This window comes from Pinus tabuliformis, chromosome 5_2, assembly GCF_031772625.1.
Source record: "Pinus tabuliformis cultivar Carrire ecotype Pingquan chromosome 5_2, CPIR1, whole genome shotgun sequence".
Taxonomy (NCBI): domain Eukaryota; kingdom Viridiplantae; phylum Streptophyta; class Pinopsida; order Pinales; family Pinaceae; genus Pinus; species Pinus tabuliformis.
Window position 1 is genome coordinate 636,509,912 of NC_142306.1, and position 10,861 is coordinate 636,520,772.

The window sequence follows — 10,861 nt, forward strand, 5'->3', positions numbered from 1 at the left end:
TTCCTCCTTGTTGGCCTTGATTTGATTGATTGGGGAGCAGGTTAGTTGAATTCCGCAGCATAAAGCTTGGGCAACCTCTTTACAAATTGCCTAATGCCTTTGACACTAACTGGAGACCTGATTTTAGGCCAAGATTCAAGCGAGCTCAACTTTGAATAAATATCGCTGCAGGCCTAGTAATTTCAGGGTATGGTTTTGCAGATGTATTAAGAAGTTGGAGATATGAATATAGCACTTGATCATGCTGGGTAATATGGTGCTGATGGGCTGCTGAAAAGTAGTTGAGTCCCCGCCATCACCCTTTTGGGAGTCAGAGTAACAGATATTTCACCAAATATTTGTATGCTTTCTTGTGAAAGCAGCAGCCTTGTCATTCCAACGGAGTCAGAGTAACAGATATTTCACCAAATATTTGTATTTTTCTTATAAAAGCAGCAGCCTTGTCATTCCAACGTCCAAGTAATAGCTGATTATTCTTACGAGAAATGATTGTCATTCCAACGTCCAAGTAATAGCTGATTATGCTTACGAGAAATGATTGTGCGGCAAGATAATATTATTCTGGGGTGTATTTATGACTGTGAATGACAATGGGAGTCTGCTTTCGAGAATTGGTAACACCGATAGATTGTTGCCTACGCATGACTCTGATGTATCTTAGATTTCAGTGATCCAGCATAATTCTTTATTGTCTTCCCTATTCTTATGATTCTGGGTCAATTTTTTTATTGGAAACATTTTTTATTAGGTATGAGCCTGCTTAAGAGAGGTTTAGGGTGAATTGTCTACATTACGAAGTTCTTTTCTGGCCTATTTGGCAGATATATGTAAAGCTTATTTATTCCTAAACATGAGAAGATGTATTCCATATTTGTATATCCAATAACACAGATTGAACAAAGCAGAAAAATTGCTGACCTCTCTTTTGCGTAACCAACCTCACCATTTCTCCCTTGATTATACTTGATTATCTTTGTGTGTTAATATTCCCCTGCTCATCCAGAATGTAATACGTTAGCATGTCAACATGAATAATATCACTTCCTAATGCCTTGAATGGGCTCCTTGAAGTTGTCTTTTGTTAGCGGATCTCATGAACTGTTGGTTCAGAAAATTGGAAAAATAAGTTCAGTGATATTTATTTGCCCCGTTCCATGGGCATTGACCACATGGTTGAGAGTGCATCCCTGGTGCTTCCCATGTCCTTGGGATGCAGGGGCATGTGGTGAAACGTTTTGCCAAACCCCCAATTTTGTGAAACTTGGCAAAGTGCACCGTGAAATGTTTCACAAATGCCACTTTGTTTTCCATGAATTTCTTAAAATTTTGGAGATGTCTCCACACGCACCCCATGAATTTCTCTGAAATTGGGGTGTCTCTACACATACTAGCCAATTTTCTGAACTGCCCATTTGCTATGTCCAGATTCATGACTGTTCTGAGGTTCTTCAGTGCTTAGGTACTGCTTAATTATGATCTCTTTGACAGTACTCTTAATGCATGACCGAAATATTTGAATAAACATTTAACTATTGGTATGCTTCACTCGCACAGTCACACTTCTGTTTACCGTTTATTGTTCATTCGTTGCTGCTCATCTTTGATTTGTAGATGGTGATAATCTACCCTAAATACATGATATATTTGAGGATTGTTACACTTTGCTTGTGGATCAAACAACTGTTTATTAGCATAGTTCATATGGATCTACTTTGAGAACACTGGTATCATGCTATGAATATAGTTATATGATCACTGCCCTTGTTGGTTATAATTTACCTCGAATATATGTTTTCAAATGCATCTTGAAGGTATTTCTGGAGCATTGTACACTGCTGTTGGTTATAATTTACCTCGAATATATGTTTTCAAATTCATCTTGAAGGTATTTTTGGAGCATTGTACACTGCTGTTGGTTATAATTTACCTCGAATATATGTTTTCAAATTCATCTTGAAGGTATTTTTGGAGCATTGTACACTGCTGGTTATAATTTACATTGAATATATGATGACAAATACATTGTGAATGTTGTCGAATATATGTTTTCAAATGCATCTTGAAGGTATTTCTGGAGCATTGTACACTGCTGTTGGTTATAATTTACCTCGAATATATGTTTTCAAATGCATCTTGAAGGTATTTCTGGAGCATTGTACACTGCTGGTTATAATTTACATTGAATATATGATGACAAATACATTGTGAATGTTGTCGAATATATGTTTTCAAATGCATCTTGAAGGTATTTCTGGAGCATTGTACACTGCTGGTTATAATTTACATTGAATATATGATGACAAATACATTGTGAATGTTGTCGAATATATGTTTTCAAATGCATCTTGAAGGTATTTCTGAGCATTGTAGACTGTTGGTTATAATTTACTTTGAATATGTGAATGTTTTCGAATATATGTTTTCAAATGCATCTTGAAGGTATTTCTGAGCATTGCAGACTGTTGGTTATAATTTACTTTGAATATATGATAGCAAATACATTCACAATACATTGTGAATGTCGTCGAATATATGTCTTCAAATGCATCTTGAAGGTATTTCTGAGCATTGTAGACTGTTGGTTGTAATTTACTTGGAAGATATGATGGCAAAGATGTACTTGGAATATATGATGGCAAAGATGTACTTGGAATATATGATGGCAAATACATTGTGAATGTTGTCTTTTTTATGGTTGTGTTTTTTATGATGTTTATGTGTTGTAGAGAGTTGAATCTTACATCGCGAACATTGGATTTCCATGTTGGTTGACATTATTTTTCTGTCCTGAAAGCCGACGTCTTTATTATCACTATGGACACTTGGCCGAGCAACATAATATGGCATAATACATTACTATTTTTGTGCCTTGCACTTGGTTTGCAGTTAATTGCAGTTACAATCGGCATTGAAGCACACTGATAATAGGTCTTTGAAGCACAAATAACAAGTGTTTTAATATTCACCAAAAACTTGATAAAAATATTCACCAAAGACTTGATAAAAAGTGTTTTGATATTCAATGCTTTGTAGTTAAAATCTGCGCTTTGTGCCTTACACTTCGTTTGCAGTTAATTGCAGTTACAATCGGCATTGAAGCACACTAATAATAGGTCTTTGAAGCACAAATAACATGTGTTTTAATATTCACCAAAAACTTGATAAAAATATTCACCAAAGACTTGATAAAAAAAAATGTTTTGATATTCAATGCTTTGTAGTTAAAATCTGCGCTGAAGCACATTGATAACCAGTGTTTTGATATTTTTGTGTGTATTAAGCCTTTTGTGATCACTATTAACTTGGTGTTAGTGCATTGATAACAAGTGTTTTGATATTGGTGTTTATTAAACAAAATTAACTTTGGAGTTTTGATATTGGTGTTTATTAAACAAAATTAACTTTGGAGTGTTAGTACATTGATAACAAGTGTATTAAACAAAATTAACTTTGGAGTGTTAGTGCATTGATAACAAGTGTTTTGATATTGTGTCTATGGAATGTTAGTGCATTGATAATAAGTGTTTTGATATTGGTGTCTATTATTAAACAAAGTTAACTTCGGAGTGTTAATGCAATGATAACAAGTGTATTAAACAAAATTAACTTTGGAGTGTTAGTGCATTCATAACAAGTGTATTAAACAAAATTAACTTTGGAGTGTTAGTGCATTGATAACAAGTGTTTTGATATTGGTGTCTATTAAGCCTTTTTCTAATCACTATTTAGTGGATATTAATTTGATTAGAAATATTAAAGTTTTTTGTTAATTACTAAACTTCAGAAACTTTGGAGTGTTTAGAAATATTAAAGCTTTTTGTTAATTATTTCTAAAGCCTTTTTTAATTTATATTTACATTGCATGACATGAACTTTGGAATGTAAATAAGATGGTCATTGTCATCATTAATATCTGATATGGTCATTGTCATCATTAATATATGATATTAGAAATGTTAATTACTATCCATAAGATGGTCATTGTCATCATTAATATCAAATATTAGAAATGTTAATTACTATCCATTGGAGATAGCTATATGGTTTTTAGCCACGTTCTCTGTTTATTTTCGCAGGATACGAGTGTTCAATTTTTCAATGTGATAATGAAATAAAAATTTACCTTATACATTATTTTCATACAATCACCTTCCTTAGTTTTACAAGTTTAATATGTTTATAATTGCCAACGACAATTTATCAGAAGAGTGCAACTACCCATATATTTTATACCATTGTCAAAATTTGAGTCACTGTGTTTGCTAAGAAGGTTAAGAGGCATGCGTTTATAGAATAACAAATCAACCAACTGTCTTTTGGTTCTTCTAGTGTTCAAACTATTACATAATAGTATGTTCTTTTGTTTGATGGTTTGTTTAATTTAATTTCACTTAGATGTTGCAGTTCTTTTGTTTGGTTAGTCTTCAGTTTATGTTTGTAGGATTCGTTCAGTTAACCTTCAATTTAAGTTTGCAGCGTAGTATTTACATATTCAAGGGTTGTTCTCTTTTGAATACTTGAGTGAATGTATTGGCATTTGCAAGATCAATACTTGAGTTGGGTAAATGTATTTGCATTTGCGAGATCTGGATATTCAAGAAATGTTTATACTAAAGTTTTGGGGAAATGTATTTAGTTATGGGTATTCTTAGCCTCACATCCATGTTATAAAATTTAATAACAACGCCTTATGTTTTAATGTGATTCAATAACCATGATTTTAGCTCCTCATGTGTGAATCTTTTAAAGCCATTGTTCAACATAGCTATCCGATTAGCTTAATTTAACTGTGGTAAGTTGTGGTCTTTTTAACTTGCTGTTCTAAGTTTGTAAAAAAATTTAAAACAACTTTCCAATTTTGAAATCAAACTGTGAGTGTACCTGTCATGGCATGGACATGCAACCCATCGATAAGTATGCCTTGCCTAGCGCATTGATAAGCGGGCGAGCCTAGGCAAGGGCATGTCTCATTCATAATTTTATTAGGGTTTTTGATCACAGTATCTGGACATGGTAAGAGAGTGAACATTTACTACAGAGCAGTTTGCCAGCAAGAGTCAAGTATAAACACCAGTCAAACAATTCATTAGTCCCAACACGGATCAAGATTGGCCAGGCGCCTCGATAGAAAGGTTTCTGTAAACGAATCAATGCGGTAACCATGTTCCAATTCCACTTGGATGTTGCACTAAAAGGTTTCTATAAACGAATTAATGCAGCAACCATGTTCCAACTCCACCTAGATGTTGCACTGGAGCGTTAATTCAGAGTGATGACACTCTTTAGAGGAATTTAATTTCCTTTTGAACAAAAAAACGTGACAATTTTAGTTTTACATATAACCATTGTCGTCTGAAGTCTTCATTCATCCATAGGAATGCCGCCTCTTCATTCATCCACAGGAATGCCGCCACACTGATCCAAAGTTCGCGCAACGTTGTGTGAATAAACTGTGAACAAATATGTTGGCCATCGTTTGTTATTCCGACCATTTGCGCATAAACTACAGTTATGACTCCACATGCTATTATACCACATTGTTAATACAAATATTTTGTGCCACTTTATAAACAATCACGCCTAACACTGATGTGTTCTCTCGATAAACGTAGGGTTAATTGTATTGCCATGTGTCGGCGCCCATCCATGCCCCAGAGAAGAGGGTTCCAATGTTGCGAAGTGGCTCTCACGCGTTGGATCTGGCCAATCAAGTGATTAACACGTGGCATCTTAACAGTGGTTGGATCTAGGCGTCAGATGATTGACACGTGGCATCTTAGTCGTTGTCGGATCTGGGCGTCAAATGATTGACATGTGGCATCTTAGCAGTGATCGGATATGGCCGTCGATATTGACACGTGGCATCTTAGCAATGATCGGATATGGCCGTCGATATTGACACGTGGCATCTTAGCAACCATCAAATCTAGTCGTCATATATTGACACGTGGCATCTTAGCAGTGATCGAATTTGGCCGTTGATCGCTGACACGTGGCATCTTAGCAGTGATCGAATTTGGGCGTCGATCACTGACATGTGGCATCTTAGCAGTGGTCAGATCTGGTTGTCATACGCTGACACGTGGCATCTTAGCAGTCGTTGGCAAGTGCTATTTCATGGACTATAGCATCATTAATGCTATAGTCCACGTAACCGGGAGAGCCCATCTCATCCATGGATGCATGGATGCCATACATCGATTCATGAACTATCCGGGAATGTCCGTTCCTGCCCGCCTCTGTCCGTTCCTGCCCTGCCTCCGGCGCCGGCCCGCCTCCGGTTTGAGACATAATGGCCAGTGCACCAACCGTCCATTAATGCACTTAAACTCTCCGCCGTCTCCGCCGTTTACGTTTACCCACGCATCAACATGCCCGGATCCATAAACTCCATTCGCTCTTCAGATTTCAGTCCCTGCAACCCCCTGCAACCAGCGAAGAGCGAAGAAGAACGTGTTACAGGTATTCTGCTTTGCACATGAAATGCATGACAACAGCGATTTTTTTCCATTACTTTTTCCATTATATAAATAACAGATGATCAGATTGCCAACGCTGGAGCGTTTCAGTGATTCCATAGTGTACTCTCTGTTCCTGCTGATGTTCAGTAACTTCTCCATTTTAGTATCAAAATTGTTTCCTTTGTAAATTCGTGTGAAGAGTTTCTAGAGATTTCTTCGTTACAATATTTTGCCCTAGCATGGTCTATAGTCTACAGGCTTGTAATATTGGGATGCGCTCGTCAACTGACCTCAAACATTTTCGAAATTAAACGTTATTCAAACTCGTTGAATTCAGACTTACTATATTTTAAAAATTTAATGTTAATTAATAATAAAACGCAGAAAGTTCCTCCATGGAAGTAGTTAATTGCAATCTTTACCAGCCTGTTTTAATATTTTTTATTTGGACCATAGTTGTTTTCACGACGCCTTAAAAACCAGTTTTAATATTTTTTATTTGGACCATAGTGGTCATATGTTTCGATGCTTTTCTGAAATTAAAGGTTATTCAAACTCGTTGAATTCAGACTACTATATTTTAATCAGATTGCCAACGCTGGAGCGTTTCAGTTATTCCATAGTGTACTCTCTGTTCCTGCTGATGTTCAGTAACTTCTCCATTTTAGTATCAAAATTGTTTCCTTTGTAAATTCGTGTGAAGAGTTTCTAGAGATTTCTTCGTTACAATATTTTGCCCTAGCATGGTCTATAGTCTACAGGCTTGTAATATTGGGATGCGCTCGTCAACTGACCTCAAACATTTTCGAAATTAAACGTTATTCAAACTCGTTGAATTCAGACTTACTATATTTTAAAAATTTAATGTTAATTAATAATAAAACGCAGAAAGTTCCTCCATGGAAGTAGTTAATTGCAATCTTTATCAGCCTGTTTTAATATTTTTTATTTGGACCATAGTTGTTTTCACGACGCCTTAAAAACCAGTTTTAATATTTTTTATTTGGACCATAGTGGTCATATGTTTCGATGCTTTTCTGAAATTAAAGGTTATTCAAACTCGTTGAATTCAGACTACTATATTTTAATCATTTAATTTTAATTAATAAAAACCAGAAAGTTCCTCTATGGAAGTAGTTAATTCCAATCTTTATCGACCCAAAAATTGTTTTCGCAACACTCCATAAACCTGTTTTAATATTTTTTATTTGGATCATAGTTGTATTCACAACCCTTTAAAAACCTGTTTAATATTTTTTTATTTGGGCCATAGTTGTCATACGCGTTAATGGTTAGTTGATACTCACTCACTCGAAGTTTTTAACTCAAAACAGTATCACAGCGGTTCTAACTGGAGCAGGTCATTGCTGCCATTATTAATTAACAATAAGCATTCGCCAAAGCTGAAAATGATTTGTTTTATACTTTCCATGCTTCTGTTGGATATGATGTTCTAATTATGTTTCAAAAAAATTCTTAAACAAATGACAGTATAAAACCATGTTGACATGTTGGGCCACTCACAAAAGGCAGCGACTTCTTCCTAAACAGTTTACTATGCTCTGAGCCTAATTCTGTTTCAGACGTGTTCTTAAATAATAATAGAAAAACATGTTTGTTGTACCAGTTGCTCAGTCCACTAAAATTTCGCAATAACCAGGACCAGGGCCAGCGGCCATATACGAATGGAGGACAATAGACATGAATGGGAGGTAACTATCAAAGGCACCAAGCAATTGTTCATTTGTCATGTTGGTGATTGTGCGGGGAACTTGAGTCGATCTAAGCTATCTAGCTTTAATCATCATCGGGCTACCAACCACAATCTCCCACCAATTCCTCCACGTCAAAGAGGTCGAGTAAGAGATGCAAATGCTACATGGGCGGTTAAATCTACAAGTGTAGTAAAAAGGCAAAATGCCAAAATACAATATGATTTAGATGCAAGGCTATGTCGTGCACGACAACAAGCATATAAAAGATTTGTTAATGAAGAAATTCTTTCAGCTGTAAGTATTTATTAGTATTTATTTGTATATGCTTTTTTATTAATATTGTCAATGATGAAATTCTTTCAGCTGTAAGTATTTATTAGTATTTATCTGTATATGTTTTTTATTAGTATTAATTTATTGTTGTGGACTAAATTCATTGAAACTTGTTTTCACAGTCAGTTGTTACATTTGATCAGCTTAATGATACTTCAAAGCAAAGGATTTGTGAAAAAATTCAACGTTGGGATCAAAGTCTACCTCGTAGACGTATGGAGACAATGAAGCGCATAGACATTGCTTTAAAAGAGAAAGCAAGGACTGGGGTTCCTGATGATGTGGGGGAAGAAAGATTAGATGGGCACAACTATATATTAAACTTTGATGAAACTAATCAAGACAATGAGAACACAGTTGAGTCCATTTTTTTGCGTATATTAATTTTTTAGACATTTTAACATTAAATAATATTTATATTGATTATACTCATTGTTATTGATATGCGTAGCCGAATCAACAAAATTCCCCAAGTTCAACCCACCAACTATTACGCCGCTCACCTAGATTTCAAGGTTTTCAAGGGGTTATTGGGCCAGTAAGTTTTTAATCCATATGCCTATTCCACTAAAAACATTAATATATAAATTGTTATGTTTTACCATAATGATGGGATGAGAAATGGATGTTTTGTATTATATATCGTTATCCTTGATTTGTTTTGATTATGTGTGTGTGTGTGTTATTTCTTATTTATGGTGCAGGTGTTCCCTTTGGAACCATCACAATCTATGAAAACCCCTTGTCGAAGTCTTAAGAAGAATGGAAATGAAATGGTTCAAATGCTAGAACCATCTTCACGTCCAATGTCACAATGCAAGGTAAGCTATTTATACTCTTGTAAATTTAGCATATTTTTACATTTAATTTTATTTGATTCATACTTATATCTATGTATAATCTAATGTTCAGAGTAATGAATATACATTTCCCAAAACACCTTTGCACATGTATGATGGTGGACACGATACTCACCAAAAATCACATTCTCCTCAACCATTGCGGCATTCACCTAGACTTCAAGATAAATTAAGAGAGGTAAATTATATACTACATATCTTAGCTCATAATAACATTGACATATATTTTTATGACTAGTTAATGCATTTTCTTTTCATATTCGTTACATTTTCCCCATATTCTCATTATATCTATATAGATTTTGATATTTGTTGATAGCTAGTCAATGCATTGTCTTTTCATATTCGTTACATGGTCCGCATATTTTCATTATATCTATGTGGATTTTGATATTTATTGATAATGTTTTAATTTCCACAGAAAACAAAGAAGATAAATGTTGATGCTATGGTTAAAAGGACCAAAATCACGCCAAAGGACTTGAAAGCACGTGGGTTCAAGTCACGCAAACAATACATAGAGCATATATGCTCAACTAGCATTGCTCTCACTAAACCCACTAGGCTTGCTACTTTGAAGGCTAAACATTCCAGCAAGTTGTGATTGGAGAAAGTTACAAGCTTGAATCTTAGAAATAAATGTTAAATTTACCTTGTTATTGAATTTACATAATATATGTATTTACTTGATATAGCAATTGCAATTTGCGAAAGAAATATCCTCGCTGTCAAATCTTTGAAATCAACGTTGAATATTTGCAAATATACTCTCGCGAACAAGCTTGTCTTGAATGGTATATTAGCTAGTTTACATTAAGTATAGCATGAAATATTTTTTTTTTATATAAAAAAATGTAATGCATTATAATAAATAAGATACATATGGAAATTTGGTATCCCTAAGTTAGTTAAGTGGTTAGTGAATTACTTTAAATGGTTAACTGTTTTGAATTTTATATGGCCACTATTGTGAAATGTATTATGTGTTAACTATATGTATTATTATTATGAGAAATGGAATGAGGACCATCAAAATTTTAAGACATGTCAAGTTTCACACTAGAAAAAACTAAGCACCATACAAAGATGTTAGGATGGTTACGTACAGATTGTTTGGCTTTATAAGAAATGGGATGAGAAACATAAATAAATTTAACACATTTCAGAGTTCATACTGTAAAAAAAAACTGAGCACCATATAAAGATGTTCACAGTGATTTTGTATAGATGGTTTGGATTTATGAGAAATGGAATGAGAACCATCACACTTTTAAGACATGTCAGAGTTTCACACCGAAAAAACTAAGCACCATATAAATATGTTATAATGATTGTGTACAGATTTTTTTGGATTTATGAGAAATGGAATGAGACACATCAAAAATTTATAAATCAACATTATTGTTATCATTATAAACTTCTATGGGCATGGTCTGCTTTTCATAATTCTTAACAATATGTACAAAGTCATTATGACATTAAAAAACCTTTG